We start from the raw sequence: 18,511 nt of genomic DNA on the forward strand, positions 1-18,511 counted from the left end.
AGGTCTTCTTGGAGTTTGCTTTTAGGTTTCTACTGGGAGAATGACTCATACAGACATCTCCTGCCTATCTATATTCACTGCGTGCTGGCAATTCTGCACTGTTGAATGATGCTAAAGAATTTTTTTGCCTTGCAATCGTTTGAGCTCCAGCTTCTCACTCTCTGTCTAAAGTTACAGACCTACTGTCATGCCTGGAACAGCAGCCAGGCTCGAGGAGGAAATGTGACTGCTGAAAAACTGGCAAAACTCCTGTAAAACATCATTATGCAGTCCAGCACAGTGTAAGTGGATATTGAATATCCTGCTTTTTCTCCATGCCACATTTGTGCCAGTCAGAAAGCAGTGTGAATGGTCAGAATTAATAGCATTTGAGCGTTCTAAGGACCCAGATGCTCCATATGCATGGAAACAAGAAGACAGCAACAGAAGCAGGAAGCTGCTAATGCACTCGCATCTGGGCTTGCTTTGCTTGGCTCTCCACCCAGATGGGAATTTGATGCAGCTTTTGGAAATATTTGGAAGCTTTCAGGCAGAAACTTCAGAGTAGCTTTGGAGCTTGTGAATGTAATAGGGCTTCTGTACTTTTGGAGTCTTTTGAGATCTCCTATACAGAGCTGTTGCATAAAGGGAAGGATAGTTATCAGCTGTTGCTTTCTCACCTCTCAGCAGAAGTCCATTCAGTTCTTGGGAACCTCAGGTGAAAAGCCACAGAGAACAAGCTATAGAAACTCTTGTTACTCATGTGGCATCTCAGTGGCTACAGATAGTGTATATATTATGTGTATATATATATATACAGATAGTGAATCTATTGTGTGGCTTTCTTATTTCACAGGGCTAAAAGAATTTCATACTGTGAAACATGGGAAAACAGAAGAGATTACTGATACTGTCCAACCAGAATCTCTCTTGCTTCCATCTCTAGACAAGGCTCCTTGTCTCCCTGAAAGTTCCTGATAGCTCACACATTGGCAAGGAACTGGGGGAGACCTAAAGTGGGCATTGATTCTGAATGTGTTTTCCTTTCTTAACTTCAGAACCTTGCCTAATAATTTATTTATTTATTTATTTATTTTGATTATGCAGCATTAGTTAAGAAAGAAGCTAAGGGTTTGTATTTTTAAGAAGGCTGGGAGGAAGACCGGGTTAATGAGGAGAAAGCACTTCTACAAAACAATGACATTGTTTTGGTTTTGGCTCTGAATTGAAAAGCATTGGGTTTAGGGCTGTGAGAATTTTTGGTATCTCAGTGTTTGGTCAGAGAACAGGATCAGGATGTGAGGGGCGTCAGCCGAAGACGAGATTACCTGTGGGTTTCTCCATTTTTTGAGTATTTCTAACTTAGACTCCAGGTCCAGAACACATGGAGACATATGCATACAATTGCTCTTCATTTTCTTTGTTGCTGCCAGAAATACGGTTCTATCCTAAATTGCTTCTTGGTCAACAAGTACCACTGTTCTCATCCCTACAGATGACAACTTCCCCTTATTTAAATCCATCTGCCAAGGAACGTTTGCATTCATTTCACATACCAGTGTATCTGATTTGGACAACAACATTGGCCCAAACGTGGGAGAGGTTTAATTTTGCTAGAAAGAACCTCACTTTAGTCCTAGTTAGAAAGATCCTGTAAGAGATTTTTTAATTGGCAGCTATTTACCCGACAGTAATTTCATAAAATTCAAAAGGACTCTATTAAAACCAGATAATGTTCCAGTTCAGGGTAGGTCCTTCAGATGGAGCTGTCAGTTTGACTGTAGACAGACACCAGTTGAAAACTAAAGGAAACAGACGTGATTCTCCAGACCTTCCATACCTCCTTTTGGGCAATTATGCACATTCCTTGTGGAAGATATTGCTGAAAAGGGGGGAGAAATGCTTATGTTTTCAGTGTCATTAAGGAAAATACTATGGTTGCTATCTTATACTAACATACAAGGCAAAAGTACACACAGTACTTGGAATGTTTTGATCAAAATATTTAAACTGAATTTTGAAGTCAGTACTGAAGTGTGTTTAGAGCATGAAATATTTTCTCACCCTGCACACATACATCATTGATGTACAGCTAGAACACAGGCATATTTTAATTATTTTTCTTCCTTTTTGTATAGTTCCTTCCATATGATTATTGCTCTTTATGTGAGAGAGGAACTGGAATGATTCCGTGATTATTAAAGGGATGACATTAGGCTGCGTGTCTCAACTCAACATATTTTAGATGGCTTTTAAGTTTTTAAAGTTATGAGCAATGATTTTATGAGAAGAACATCTGCTTCCTCAAGTGGAGTTAAAAACTCCCAGAGTTCTGATATAGCACAGAGTATCCCATCTGAAATATTACACACGAAATAACTGTTCTTCTTTGGAAGCAGATGTCTAAGCTTCAAATTTTAGGACACTCATTTTTAACCTCTGTAATTCCGATCAATAAGTACTGGAATAGCAAAAATTTTGAGCAATTAGTTTCAAGTCAACAGAAATTTTAGTACTGAATCCTGATTTATTTCCATTTCTGTCAAGAATGGATGACAATCTGAACCATATATCCAAACATATGTGATATATAGAGATGCTTCATTTTGATTTGGATATACACCTTCAGTCTAGTGCCAGCTCTGCCAAAATACGTATGAAATATTTTTAAAGAAGTTTGATGATTTTTTAAAATTCTTATTAAAGCTGTGATGACTGGTGCAAACCAAATAAGAATCATATAGCGTTAGACTCTATATAAACGCAAAGAAGCAGACAGTTCTGCTCCAAAGAATTTGTACATAAATGTAGTTCAACTTACAGTCAAGAAAACTATGTTCTCTGTATTAGCTGTTATGAAATTTTGTTGCCCAAGTTTCTGTATTTTGCAGAATTTTGCTGGCTCACCATCAGGCTGCATGTATACAGCTGCTGCTTTATTCCATTCCTAGGCAAATTATTTATCACTTTTTCCTGATATTAAGTGAGATATAATAGTTCATAAATCTTCCAGTTTCACAGCTTTTTATGAAGAGCAGCCATCATATAATGACTTTCTAGGTTTTATAAATGGTATTTTTAAAGACTTTTTGATTGGCAGGGATCTTCACTGCCATATTCTTCTACTCATACAATTCACTTAAAAAGTTGTGGTAGTAAAGAGTGCAATTCTTGTAGATGAATTAGAAAATAAAGACCATAGAGCAAATAGTTTGCTCCTGAGGAATCATAGGAAGAGTCTTGCTGAAGATCATGTTCAGACTCAACAGAAAACAAACAGAAATCCAAGATCTTAACTCAAAGAAAAATAAGCATTTACAGCTGTCTGACCAAAATGGTACCACTGGAATATTTTATAATATGTGAGGTGATGGCACAGGCTGTCCAGAGAGGTTGTGGATGTCCCATACCTGGAGATGCTTAAGGATGCTGGATGTGGCCATGGGTAATCTGATATGATATTTGATCCGGTGGTTGACAACTCTGCCTATGGCAGAGGAGTTGGAACTTGGTGATACTTGACATCCAACTCCAGCCATTCTATGACACTATGATTCTCTAGCTCTTGTTAAAGTTACGATGGATGATGCTTTATTGAAAATTTAGTTATTCTGTAATAATTGCTAATGAATATGGAATCTGCTTCATACGAAGTCAAGTAGATACATATTTTGCCTAATTTTATTTACATTTTGTTTTTTAAGTGGCCTTTCAAATGTTGTCATTTCACTGTAATAGCCTCTGTTGTGACTTCAAGCCTGATCATCCAAAATTAGTGTGCCAAAGACATTTGGCATCCTTCAAATCTCACCTTGCATCCTTTTCTACTAACTACTAAAAATGATGAGATTATTTTAGCTAAGCACTTCTACCAAGGTTTGTTTCTTACAATTATTTAAGAGAAAAATCAAACTATCAGCCTTTTCTCTATATGTATGGAGAGAAATTCATTTGGAAAATAGCATATACAAAACTCATATTTTTTCTCTTCTAATCATAGGGAAGTATATCATTCAGTTGGCACATAACATTTCCTGGGCTATCAGATTGGCTTCAGGGTTTACAATTCACTCTGTGTACATTAATGTGTGTAATTTCTTATTTTGTTCTTTTTTTGGATGTTAATGACATACACATGTCATGATTTCCATTACCTATGATGTATAATCAAGTGGTTTCCATAGCAAGATTTTTTCAGCCCTATCACAGTTTGTAGGTTTTTTTATCTGTTTTGCCTGCCAGGAAAATAAATTAGGGGCCTTACTTTTGGAGCAACCTGCATATCTATCTTATCTATTTATTTGTATAATTTATCTCTGGAAATCAGCATCCCCTCTCAATTTTCAGTGGGCAGCCTCTTCTCTAAGATATCACTTACACTGACCTCCTCTTGACAAGCTCGGACACTGAAAGTAACAGAATGCTTACAGGACTGCAGCTCCCTGTGGCAGTCATAGCTAAGCTCAGGACTATGAATCATTCATATTTTGAACCCATTGAGCTGGCAGAATGATATTAAGGGAACTTAATATTTTGACCAGGTTTACAATAAAAACTCTGTGAGATTGCCAAGACCTACAGATCTTTGAAAAATATGGCTTTAAGATATTCTTTTTTATAAGTGCTTAAACATATATTAGTTATACTGTATTAATATAGATGGATATGCGCACGTACAACAAACACAGATCCTGACAATTGCCAATCATTTGTTATCAATTATTTCATTTTTATACCTCCAAAGAGTGCGGTGAAACCACAAATGAAAGATTTCAAGATTCTGATCTATAACTTTTACAAAGGGATTCTTGATGAAACTATGGCATAAATTCTAGACTAGACTAGCATGTGCTCCAGTGCCATGTATGTTGGCGTGTTGATCTACAACATCCAAAGAATCTGGAAAAAGAAAGAATTTCTTAGGCATATGAGCCCAAATTATAAAATAATTTCTCTGCAGATGTAAAAGCCAGATTAACTCATGGCAGCTGGCTTGTAAATGTATTAAATGGACAGAGGCATAGTGAATGTCCTTCAAGACAAATTTCTTGTCATCTTTTCTTGTGAAAAGAGGTTTATCCCAACCCTTCAAAATCTGTAGGGTATCCTATTTTTTTAGTCTGAAAAATATATTTGGTTTTCTTTGAAGATGAATAAAACTGAGATGCTATTATATTCAGTTCCTACTTTGCAGCATCCAGAAATTCCTTTGCTATTAATATGCCAGAGAAAAAGATTTCTTTGATTTTTTTCAGTTTAGAAGATCAAAAGCTGTCAGAAATTGTTTCAAAAGAAAAATAAATCTTTGAGAAGTTGGATTTGAAATAATGAGTCTCCAGTATGTTGCATATACTGCGCTTAGAACTGTTTAATGGGAGATGCTGCTATAATTGTGGCATTTCTCTCAGCACAAGTATCACTCACCTGGAAGATACTTCAACATTAGGTTTTTTTCCTTTTTATTTTCTGAAGGTTGTTATTATGAAGCTGGATATTAGCCATATTCGTTTTTTATATCCTCTTGCAAATACCTTATCAGGCAAAAGAAAAAATAACGTAGATACCTTTGGACTATCGGAGGAAAAATCTTAAAACCATTTGGAAGATTTCTGTCTCCATGTAAGAGCTTTTTAAATCCTTTCTTCATTAATATATTGGTATTTAAGAGCTGATCATGGAGCAGCACTTTGTTGCTGCTTTCTCTGATATGGAAGGAGTGTGGCCCTCCTGGTGTGGACTGGGGATAGCAGTCTTTGTGCATATTGCCCATTGGATAGGATTGCAGCAGCTTTGGTGTACACACAAATTCTTAGCTCAGTTTGAGCACTGCATAGTCCACAAAACTTGGAAGCCCCAGTTTGTGCTAATAATGTCAAGAAACAAGTTAGTTTGGTTTGCATTCGCATCATCAAAAAATACAGCCTGTCTTGGTTTGTATCACTGACATGAAGAGCCATGGTATGAAGATACCTGCCCTGTAATGGATGAAAGAGCAAGTAGTCAGAAGGGAAAGAAGACAATTAAATATTGATAAACAATAGAGCCATTTGGAAATAGCCTTGGATGCACGCAGCTTCGCCTGCAGCAAAAGATTAAGATGTCATTGTGGCTTTCAACTTTTTCATGAGTAAAGCTCTAAATCAATTCCCAACCTATAACCCGCTGCCATTGTTCTACATTTGATACAGCTTATTGGGAACAATATACGCTAATTCGTCACTGAAAACTATCTAATGACTGTGCTGGCAAATAAATAAATCAAACATGGTGAATTTTTTTTGGAAGGGGAGTGAATATACTTTTACTTCCAAATTAAAATATTTAGTGCTTTATAAAGCAGTTGCTATTTAAACTGCCAATAATGTTTAACATGAATTTACTCACCACTGCCTATCCTCATACTGTATAATTTATAACACTAAGCCCTTTCAATACTCCAAAATGCCAGATAAACTTTTCTCATTTGCTCTTAATTTGGTCACGCAGGATAATACCAACATCTGAAGGCTCTTTAAACTGCTTTTTAAAATGCATTCCTGAAAGCACCACCAATGCCACCTCTGCTCCTTGTCATCTTCCATAATTATTTCCAATCCAAAGCGGTCCTTAATGCGCTTATTAATCTGGCATTCTCCTCAGTGTGAAGCACATTCAGCTCTATTAATTTTTAAAAACCCTTTTTTATGGGGGACTGCAGATGCTTGGCTATTACTGAAAAGCTATTAGAAGTTAACACCTTTCTCTCCCCAGGGACTGGCATCATCCTATGCTTCCAAATGCCACCCTATTTTACATTATCAGCTGCTAAGACTAAGTATTAGAGACTTTTTTTTTTAAACTTCTGAACTGTTAATGCTATTATTAGCTAATGGCAGAGTTCTGTGCGGTGTATAGATACATATACTCCCTCAATGTCTCCAGCACATGGGGTTTTATTTATCTGCCTTTGAACAATGAGGCTTTTCATTCCTGCTACCCATTAGAAGCAAACTCACAGGTAAACAACCACCAATCTAATTCCCAGGGGCTGAGGTTATTTTTCTGTCTTTTCTTGGCTTTGGTAGTGCAATCAGGCAGATATTTAGAAGAAAAAAATAAATAAAAGGGAAAAGAAATGAAATCATTACCTATCTAACTCCTAGCCACCTTGTTTTGTGTGGAACCCTTCCCTTTCTAGAGATAAACAGTGTCTGTGTCTTGATGAAGCAAACCTATCTCGAAGAACTCTTTTCCTAAAACTCCATATGTACAATTGCTGTGCAAACAGGCCAGAGCCAAATGCCCAGGACAGGCCCTCATACCCTCCTGGTTCTTTTTAAAAGCAAACCACTAAGATTAATTGGAGATGTGCATTTATTTGTATCTCTATTCTGTGATTACAGCATTTGCAAGAAGTTCTCCCCCTTGCTGCTGAACTGTTGCTCAGAACCTCAGCTTTTGACTGAAAAATACACAGTGAACAGAAACCAGCCCAGATTTGGCTTTTCTACCCATTCTGAGCTGTGATGAATAAAGACAACAAGCTAAAACATTTGGGGCACAAAATGCTTGCTTTGTGCATGCTAAACTGAAAGTAGTATCAAATGAAATAGAGCAGAGACTATCACCCTGCTTTATCAGTCAATATTCTATGTTTAATTTAGTAAAAACTTCCATTAAAAATTGTCCGTAGTTGTAGCACAGTGTATCCAGAAAACTGCAGAGTGTTTGACTAATCAGCCATGAGAGATACCAGAGCCAGAACACAAACCTGGATATTCGTACAGCAATTAATGGTATTTCCTGTCTCAAACTCAGGGCATAGTAAGGGCTGGTGGGGAGGAATGGTCTTTCCAAAGTCTACTAAGTATATCGAGGGGATTTAATTGCTGTGATACTGACAGGAGACAAACAGCTTGAGGTGTTATTTGTTAATATTTTTGCTCATTTGCTCCTGAAGGGCTCAGTGCACCAGCTCATAGATGATGCAGACAAGGAGAATTCCTTGCTGGAAAACTTTGTAGCCTTTCTTCATACATATAAGTCCAATATGCAGATGATGGATCAGCTAAAGATGGTGGTTAATATCTGATCTGAATATGAAGCAAGTACACAGTAAATCAGCACCTTGTGAAAAAGTTCTGTGGCCCACGAGAAATGAGAGTTCACTGTAGATAACTGAATCACAGAATCATTACTGAATCACAGAATCATTACTGAATCACAGAATCATTAAGGTTGGAAGAGGCCTCTAAGATCACCTAGGCTAACATAATCCATCCCACTAACCATGGCCTTCAGAGCCACATCTCATGAACACCTCCATGGACAGTGACTTCTCCACTTCCCTGGGCAGCCTGTGCCACTGCATCATCACCCTCTCTGAGAAGAAACTTTTCCTATTACCCAATCTGAATCTCCTCTGGCACACCCTGAGGCCATCACATCTCATCCTATAACTGTTACCTGGGAGAAGAGGCCAACACCCACCTTGGCCAACACCCAGCCTCCAGAGCACCCATTTGTTCACTGCTACACAGACCAAAATTAACTAACTTAAAATGATAGATTTGTTCCGATACAAATCACAACATCCTTATTCAAATGGCTGCCAAAAAGTCCTAATGTTTCCTACCGCATCATTTGCTATCAGAAGTGTCTGGACTTTCGATGGCTTTCACTTTTTCCTTTGTTATTTTGTAAGACACTCGTGCAAAATCCAAGTTGCCAGCTTCTGTCCTTCCAGATTTCTGGCAGCATGTCAGTGTGTTCAAGTAACAATGCTGGAAAATTAAGTGGAAAGAATGACACTAGAGAAAATGGAGACCAAATTGTTTTAAAACACACTGTGACAGAGCTGGGACACTCTGACCTGAGCTGGCATCAGCCTGAAGAAAAGCCGTGAGGAGTGGTGGCTGCTTTAACTGAGAACATGCTGGCAATTTGTTTGTTAACCTGGTAGAGATAGGCACGTCCCTGGGCATCTGAAACCTCTCTGGAGATGTTCAAGAAATGTGGAATATTACTTCCATTATGTGCTCAATAAACCTGAATGTCCATCTCACAGCTGCCTTATTGGTGTATATGCTTCTTTTTTTGCAAAGTGGTTTTTGAGCATTTTGTTGAATGAAAGTAGCTCCTTGAAATTGGAAACTGTGTGTAGAAGGTGCGATCCCACAATGCAGTAACACAGCTGGTGCTATCCTACCACCATTCCTAATGATCCACACCAAGAACAGACCAAACCTCGGTCCAGTATAACACTGCCAAAAGAGCATCCAAAAGGATGCCCAAAAGTCTCAGAGCTGGAACTGAACCAACAACTCAACATGAGATTCATTGCAAATATATCACCATGCAAGCTCTTTCCTTAAGTTACAGTTCTTGTAAGCCTGCTGTTCATGTGACCATGCTTCTAAGGGACCGCACCAGCACACTGGTATTCGCAAGGTACAGGAACACATCTCCGTGATCCCCTGAAATCCTCTTCACTCCCCTGCAAATCTGCCTGGAGAACTGCCTGATCCTGCTCAGAGACATGTATTCCCAAGGGAATAGTAGAGACTTTCCAGTTTTAACTTGCAAAAACTCATTAACTGGAACAAATTTGGGGTGTCTTTGTGCTGATTAAATTATTTGCCCAGTCCTATTGAGTGCTGAACAAATGCAGTCATTCAAACATTGGATAGTTCTGCTGCTAGTAAAGACACTTCTTCTCTAAAGGTGTAATTCTTTCGTGCAAGATTTAGAAAGCAGATATTGACAGAAGAATAGATAATAGATAATTGATGTCAAGGGCTGAATAAGGAAGTTGTCGATCAGCCAGCGTATAAGTTATCTCTCTATGTAAAGTAATATAAAGTAACGATGATTTATTGCTTGAAAAAGTTGCTAGATTGAAAAAATTCTTTGGTATTGCCGGTGAATGCAGATTGATTTTTCTAAAGAACCCTACCCAGGCCTATGTCTCTTCCAAAGGAATATTGCTGGTTCTAATTATATGCATTTTACAAAACTGCTTTTCTAAAAACTTATACTGTTAGAACACCAAGCATCACATTTTTGAAACTCATGGAAAGAGGAATCTTTTCAGTTGTCTAATTTGATACAGAAAGGAGATAAGAAAAGATGTGATTTGGATTTACAATATCCTTCAGTTGCATGGTATCGCACAACCTGTAACAGCTTCACCTATTAAACCTCAAGGAAATATGATAAAATGATTTGTAAAAATAGCAGTAAGTCTCTAAGTTATCCTTCTCTGAGGGAAAGATTAGCATTGGAAGGGCAAAAGATTAGTGTTGGAGGAAGGCTGAACTGTTTTAAAGGCATTTCCTTAATATCAGAAGAGCCTTTTGTTTAGAAGTGCTTCTCCCCTGTTTTATTTAGACACCCCTCTAACCTGAAATCTGCTTTGAGTCCAGCAAATAATCTCTATCCAAAGAGTCCCCATGGAAATCCATAGGCACAAAGCAGCGAGGGTATAGATTACACTTCACAGGGATCCATTGACTTAGAAATAAAAGCTCAATATATTCCTCAACTCTGGTCCTGGATGTATTCCAGAGTCATAAAAATGGCATCCCATCATCTGTGCCTTTACTGTGCCTTTTCTAATGTTTTTCCTGTTATCCTTATGAAAAAGATCTCTGTGGTGATGGTGACATCTTTCCATCCTGAACTCTATGAGATTTGTTCCTGACTGAAACACCTTTCTTGTGTTACCAGATTCTGATTCTGTTTTCACAGACTGCATTTACAACTCCTAATATTGTTTAGTTTATGGTACCCTTGAATTTCATATATACATCCAAAGGTGCTTGGAAGAAAGCACAGCATCTAGAATAGCTTGTGCTGCTGCCCTAAAATATTAATCGCTGGTGTAACTCCATAAGAGTTACATCAGGCATGAGTTTAACCCGACTTTTGGTTTTAAATCAAAAGAAATTGATTTCTTTAGCAAACACACCCTAAACCACAGGATCAAAGGCAGCTGAACCACCATAAAACCTCTTATTTCTTCTTTCCCTCCTCCACCTTTCCCAGGAGCTATAGGGCAGCCTGTAAACTGGCTTTTTAAGCACACCAATTTCTGAGCAGCTGATTCTGCTAACAGCAGCCCTCAGCTGTTGGCAGTGATGTCACCTGTTAACACTTTGCACTCCTGTAGCTACAGGCTGGGCTGCCTTACCTTTGCCTTTCTGTGCACCATGCAGCTGCTCTTAAGGTTTTATGTAACTTACTTAACTTGTGGAAATGTGTTTTTGTCTTAGTGTTTGTATAGGAGAAAGGTTGAGCTAAAATTATGTTAACTGCAGATTCTAAAGAGAAAAATAAGCTGGGAGTAGGAGGGTTTGTTGGAGATAGAAGAGTATTCTTGAGTAAACAACGAATGGAAGACTTCTTGGTATTCTACTGTATTTTCAAGAAAGATTTCATAAAGCATTGTGTGAATATTGCAGAAGTATCATAGAATAATAGAATCATAGAAGGCCTGGGTTGAAAAGAACCACAGTGATCATCCAGTTTCAACCCCCCTGCTACATGCAGGGTCACCAACCACCAGACCAGGCTGCCCAGAGCCACATCCAGCCTGGCCTTGAATGCCTCCAGGGCTGTAACAGTGATGTGATTTTGACAAGTTAGTGATTATGAAGAAAAACTCTACTAAAATGTGAACTATTTAATGTTTTATAATATTGCATGGGTATTGCCCAAAGTTTTTAAGGAACTTTGTTTTAAACTTTCTCTGTATAACCTTACAGTACAACATGCGTGTCTGTGATTGAGAAACATGCTTTGCAACCTTGATGATTCTGTGACCTGCACTTGGAGTAGTTCTGAGATAAGATGCTGTGAAATGGTATTTCTAGGAGGTAGGACATCAGGCAGTGACGTGTTCCTCACTACCTGCCCTGCAACTGATGTGCTCAGAAGGTTCTGCTCCTTCTGCAAGTCAAATGCATCTGGATGATGCCTGCTGTCCACAGATGTAAATGAGGCATAAGTTTTTATTCAATATTACTGGAAAGGAGAAATACAAGGAGCATGAGGTTCCTCATGGGGATGTGCTGGTTAGAGTATAATGGGCATAATGTAGGCTTTGGCATTTCGGTGCCTACTTCATAATTTTGAAGGTGTGGATTGTGGAGAATTCTGAACAGCAGCAATTCACTTCAACATGAGATAACCAAGTCAGCTCCCAGTAAATATCTATTCATGTTTTACCATGTTGTTGTACTCAAATTCAGGCATGCATCTCAGTGTTTCATGTATACCAGTGCTAGAAGACACCATATACTTTAATGCTCTTGATATTCCCCTTTATGGCTGAGGTAACCCTTCCACAGACTCTGCTTCGTCCTAAATCCCAGCTCTCAAATTCAATTTGTGACCACTACTTCCTACCCTAAGAGCACTGCATTTGTAAGTTAGAGGAATTCAGATTCCATGAACGTTCACTATTTGCATTATACAGGGAGATGGGAATCTAAAGATTTAACAAATGCTTGTGGCCTCAAGTTTAAGAATATGTCTTACAGAAGATTGATTGAATATTTTCCAGCAAAGCTTTTCTTGACAGAAATCTGGATTTGGTTGACTGATTTCCCTTTACCTTCTTCAGACCCTCTGCTCTTAGATATACCTGCTTCTCATGGAATTTTGCCTCGTTGAAAATCTGGACGTCCTTCCACACTCTGGATCTAAGATCTGTTTAAAAATAATGTGCTGTCAGTTATAATTTTAGCTGGGGGCTCTGCATTATCATTTACTCTTTGGCTCTGTGTTTCCATGTAGTTTAATTATACTCAATGCTGAGGGATGCACTGAGGAGGAAACTGCTTCACAGTTCTCACTTCTTGCTTTTGCCTTCACCCCTTCTTCCCTCCAACTTTTATTCCCCTCTCCTTTTGCTTCCCAGTCTTGCTTCTTGTTTTTTTCATTTCTCATACAATACAATGGCAGTTTCCCTCTTGTGCTGCCTCCTGGCAGTGGGGAGATCACCAAGAACAAAGCTGATTTCTTGGTTTGCTGGCAACTCCAAAACAAACAAGCAAAAATCATTGTTTAAAATCTGTGTAAATAAAGGGATATTCTTAGTTTTTGTTGCTGAAATTCTGAGGGATTGGAAAAACAAACTCTTTATGGGTAAAAGTATTTCCCTTGGCCAGATGGAACACAATTATTCTGGATGCGCAGGAGATATTTTGTATTTAATTTCAACACTTATTTTTCAATAAAAGTGAAGGAAAATTGCAAATGAAAAATGCTTTCAAACATAGAAACATCTGGCCTGCCCTTTTGGAAGATGTTATGGTATATTTGACTTTTTCAAGTATGTTATATTTTTTAATAAGACAACTTTTTTTAGGTGCCTTTATCCTTGTATCTTTACCTTGAGGAATAAAACAGTGACTATTTTTCCTGGCTTTTAATGGTGCAGAGGGGACATGTAGATATTTCTGTGCTCTGCTGTGCTCTGTTCCGGTGTTTGATGCCGTTGTAGATGTGACAGGACAGGTGGATAAAGAATGGAATCAGGCAGGAGATACATGTGCAGCCGCAGGAACTCAGTGCACAGGGGTTGTCAATATCTAGATAGCAGCTCTCATTTGGTGGTCTGGCTTTGCCGCATGGCTCCAGTTACTCTGTTGAAATAATGCCATAAATGTGCACCTGCAGAGAGTACATGTCAATAATATGATGGAAATTTTTATTTTGCAAGAGGCTAATTCCACCCTACTCTTTCAAACCTTTTAAGACTCCCGGGATGCCTCTGCTTTCTCTAAAGATTGGGTAATGAGGTAAGTAATTAGGTAACAACTATTAGAGGTCAGAAGGAGATGACTACCTCATCTAATTAACACTGAGGTTACTGTGATGTGTTTGTTGGGTACGTGATTCTATTTGGATTCAAACCTCAGATGATGTCAGTTCCACATACTCCCTAAATGAAAGAATGAAGGAATCAGATGGTGGGAGTTTTTTACAGACAGGTATAAGTTACTGCAAATGGATCAACATTTTAGATAGTGTAGAGTTCAACATTGCTGAAAGCAGCATATGAACTGCTTTTGACACTTGGATTTTAACATAAGTTCCTAACTTTAAATCTTTGTGGTACTTGAGTCTGGGGCTAAATTGCTGGCTCCCTGAAGTCACTGGTAACCTTGATCAAACTCTTCTTAATATGAGCTAATTTTCAGGGTTAAACAGCAAAGCAAGTATCTCACAATTACAACGAAACTGAATTAAAATTAATATAGAAATCTATTTAAACAGGGCAGTGAAAAGGAAAGCACCGTTGTTTGGCTGTCACATTTGCCTTACAGTATGGATTTCCAAGCTATACCAGGATTATCCTATCCCTAAGATGATAAAAGCAGTTTTTCCAGAGGTTTTTTAGAAATGGAGATTGACCATTCATGTTTTCACATGTAGTAATTTAGTTATATAGTAATTTGTTTGTTATTTTCTGAAGGAATTTTTAGTGCTTCTTTTGAAGCTTGACACTTTTGTATCTACTGTCAATTTGCACCTGGGATTTCCCTAAGTTAATACCAACATTTACAGTTAACCTAAAACACAGTAGTAACCCTTTAAAAGAAGGGTTCCTATTTAAAAGTATGTCTGTATTGTAATCTCACCAGGATGAAATAGAAGATGTTAAGCTGTTTCAGGATGGATTTCATAATTGCAACTCTTTATATCAGGCTAGTGATTTTCATTAACTTAATAAAAAGATTTTTTTATCACTTGAATACTTTCCAGAAACTGTTTAACAGATTATCAAAAGCAGCTCAATTATGGCCAAACCAATAGCAAGATTCAATATAAACATCAAATGAACCTGATCATAGACTGCTAGAAATCAAATTCCTGGAGGAGAAGTGCCACAAATATGTTAGTCACTATAGCGATGCCCGAACTCCACATGATGATATGCACATGTTCCATTGTGAAGAAGTTTGGTTATGAATGTTTCTGCATGGTCATGCTTAAAGCATCTTGAGTTACACACTGATAAACAGGCATGTTAAAAAGAGGAATTTCTTAAAGAAAAATCTACAATACATGGTTTCATAAAAATGCATCAGGATTTATATTAGCCTTCCATATTGCTTGGTTTCGCATGAAAGAAAAAATGCTCTCAATTCAGCCCAGAGAACTGCAAGCTTTCAATGGCCTCCAGGACTGCCTGTGTGGCGGTGCTTTTCTGGGTTGTATCCAATGCTGTCCTCCCATTTCCCCTCATCTAGAGCATCCACTGGATTTTCGTGATGCTCCCTCTGTCCATCTCCATGAATTTCAATCCAAATTTAATGTCACAGCCCAATATTTCTTTGCTGTACAGTGAGCGGATGACCAGGGTGCACTGTGAGTGCTCAGTCTGCAAGGTGTGGGCTCTCCACATGGAGAGTGGATGCAATCACACTAGCAGGTAGCAGCTGCTGTGTTGACTGGTTTCAATGCCAATGTCCTAATCAGCTTCAGCGTAGGTCAGGATTGACTCCAAGGACTCCCTGCTCTGGATGCTTTCTTTGTAAGGTTGCCACAATAGACCCAAGATTGCTGTTGTTGTAAAGGTATATTAACAAATATTGCATTTCTCAATTCTAAAATATTATTTCTACATCTCAGACTTGATTTCAAGTGTGAGATCTCAGCAACATATTAAATTATATATTTAATTAGCCTTGCTCTATGTTTTCTGGATTAGTCACATGGTACAGCAGTTATTCGAGGGGTGACAATTTAGTGAAAATAGAAGTGCACAAATTATGACTTGTTTTAAAAAAAGAAAAGATATGTGACATCTGACTTTGGATTTGCCCAAACAGTTTTCTGGCCAGGGGACTTATATTTCATATTTGAAGCTGAAAGTATTAGTGATTTGTAGCAGTGGGAGTTCATGCCTGGATTTCTAATGGAAACAAACCTAACAGCAGTTGTGGTAGAGCTGCCACTGTCCCATTATAAACTGTTGCCTTTCCTCCTGTTCATTTCTGCTTTTATTTTTACATCCTATATTGCAGAAAATCACATCTGCATCGGTAATGTCTGAATAAGCCAAGTTTATTTCCACTGCTTTCAGGTTTTCTGAGGTGTCCATTCTAAAATATGTAAGTACTGGGTACCACAATAAGGTATATTAAACTTCTTGTGAGTTAGTTATTCTGGTCTTCTGAGCAGATGTTATACAATACAGAAGGAGAGCACAACAACTGTCATAGAATTTCTTGATTTGGAAGGGGCACTTAAGGTCCATCTGGTCCAGCTCCCCTGCAATGGACACCTCCAGCTCCATCAGGTGCTCAGAGCCCCATCCAGCCTGACTCTGAATATATCCATGGACAGGGCATCCAACAACTCTCCTGTGCCAGTACTTCACTGCCCTTATTGTAAAAAACATTTTCCCATCATGCTTGAATTTCCATGCTTGAGTTTTTTCTTCAGGAAAGGGGGGAGAAGGCAGGTTGTACTTCACTGGGATACTGTATTTCTTCATACAGAAATGTCAGTGTTGATCCAAATGATCCTATTCATGTATGTGGGTGGAGTCACTCAGTCCTTCATCACATTAACATGCAGTGCTCACAGGGCTGTGAGGATTATGCTGGAGTGCTGCCTTTCCAGCCATATGTATACGCTCCTGCGAAATCTGCAGACCTTTTCTCTATTGGCCTCCAAGGAGTCTTCTTTCAGTTGAGTACATTTCTAAATTAGACATGCAGAACTTCCAAGCATGCCTCCTCCTTCATTTTGTGGTTCTTATGCACGTTACCTCAAACCAAACCCCCCAAATGTGAGTTGTACAGTTTTGGAGAAATTTATCAACATCACTTTATAACAACCACATGTATAATTATGGCAGAGGCCATTGCATTAACTGTTTTATGTCATTTAGAGTGTGTTTCATTGATACTCACACAATTCTGTGTTGCATCAGGAGCGGAGCTATTGTGATAAATGCTGGTAGAGACATAGAGTATGAAATATTATTTAAGTATATGTCTATGTGAAGGGATGTACATTGACTATTAGTATGTTTAAATACTTTAAGTACTGCAATGCCAACATTCTGTTGTCTACACAATATAATTTCCCTTCGATAAGAACAAAGCAAACTTTCATTTCTCTTCTGGCACTTTTTCCTTCCTATTCCATCAGATACTATATCCTTGTCCTTATAATCACTGGCAGACTGAGAATTAAGTAGTTATATTTACCATAACTTTTTTCTTACTGATAATTTTCTTGTGAATGATTTTTCTTCTCCTCAAATACACAACTTGTCAATGTAGCACCATTTCTAACCTGAGATAGCAGTGATTCATGGAGATCACATACAGTGCTCATCAATCTTGTCTTGACAGACACAAAAATCTGTGTCTTGTTTGTCTTGGAGAGATAGTAACTATCTCACAATTTACCAATTTCCTCCTCAACCTCCATCATCTTTAATTTGGTTCTGATTTAGCCTCTATCCTCTTGATTTGTTTCACGATTATGTCCACATTATAGTGGTGTGAGGTAATCCCATAGTCTTTCCTAAAATATTGATCCCCTCAATACCTCTAGAACGCAACTCTGATGTGTACTGTTGCCCCAGTTTTGCAGATGGGAAATTAAGCTTGTTTTTAAGCTTCCTATCAAAGAACCTAAAATAAACCTCAAGGCTACTTTACACTGAGTGTATGGAGAACCAGAAATTGGCAGTGATGGAGATTAGGTAGCCTACATCACTCATTACTCACTTCAGCCAAGTTAAATTCCTAAGGCTGATGCAGGCTGAATAGGGGTAAGAAAGATGGAAGTCTTGTCTTTATAATGAAAGGAATGAAACCTCAAACACTTGGTAGACACTCTACAGAACCCCAAACACTCTACATGGAAGAAAGAACAGCCAAAATATTCCTTCTCTCTTTTTGCCTACAGTCAGTCCTGAGGGAGGAACAGTCCTCTGCAGGGGGAGCTTTCTCACAGGGGTCATCTGTGCTTCTAGGGCTGCTCTCTGACTAATTTTTATTGTATCCTAAATTGACAGCCACTTTCCTGGCTAACCTCCTTGAATAGCATACACTGTTCAGATTGTCCCAGACTCTTCCAGTTGATTCAGAACTATTCCAAACTACTTCAGGACTATTATTCTGAACAGAAGAAAGAAGTCAAGGAAAATAGGAGAGATTTAAACCGGTCAGCATAAATATGTGATGTAGGTACATAATGAAATAGTGTGGGTATCCTTGAGTGAGAACAGATCAATGACAGCATCATTAAGTGCAGAGGGATCAGAAAAATCAAATCCCAAGCTGTGCAGAGGGCTTTCTTGGATTTAGAAGTGCAGTCTCACCCCAGTTCTCAAGGTGCTGTGGGGGTAGACTCTTGTCTTTAACTAACAGTGTGTCATTTCCTAGTCCCAGGTCGTGATAAAGACTCACATATCAACTTCAGAAATGAAACTGTTGAAATCTGTGGAGGTGCTGCGCTGTCCTGTACACATATGCCTGCACACTGCCAGCACTTTCTATATAAATGATTCCCAGATTTC

The sequence above is a fragment of the Coturnix japonica genome, chromosome 8, assembly GCF_054131305.1.
Source record: "Coturnix japonica strain WE chromosome 8, WE-NBRP24, whole genome shotgun sequence".
Taxonomy (NCBI): domain Eukaryota; kingdom Metazoa; phylum Chordata; class Aves; order Galliformes; family Phasianidae; genus Coturnix; species Coturnix japonica.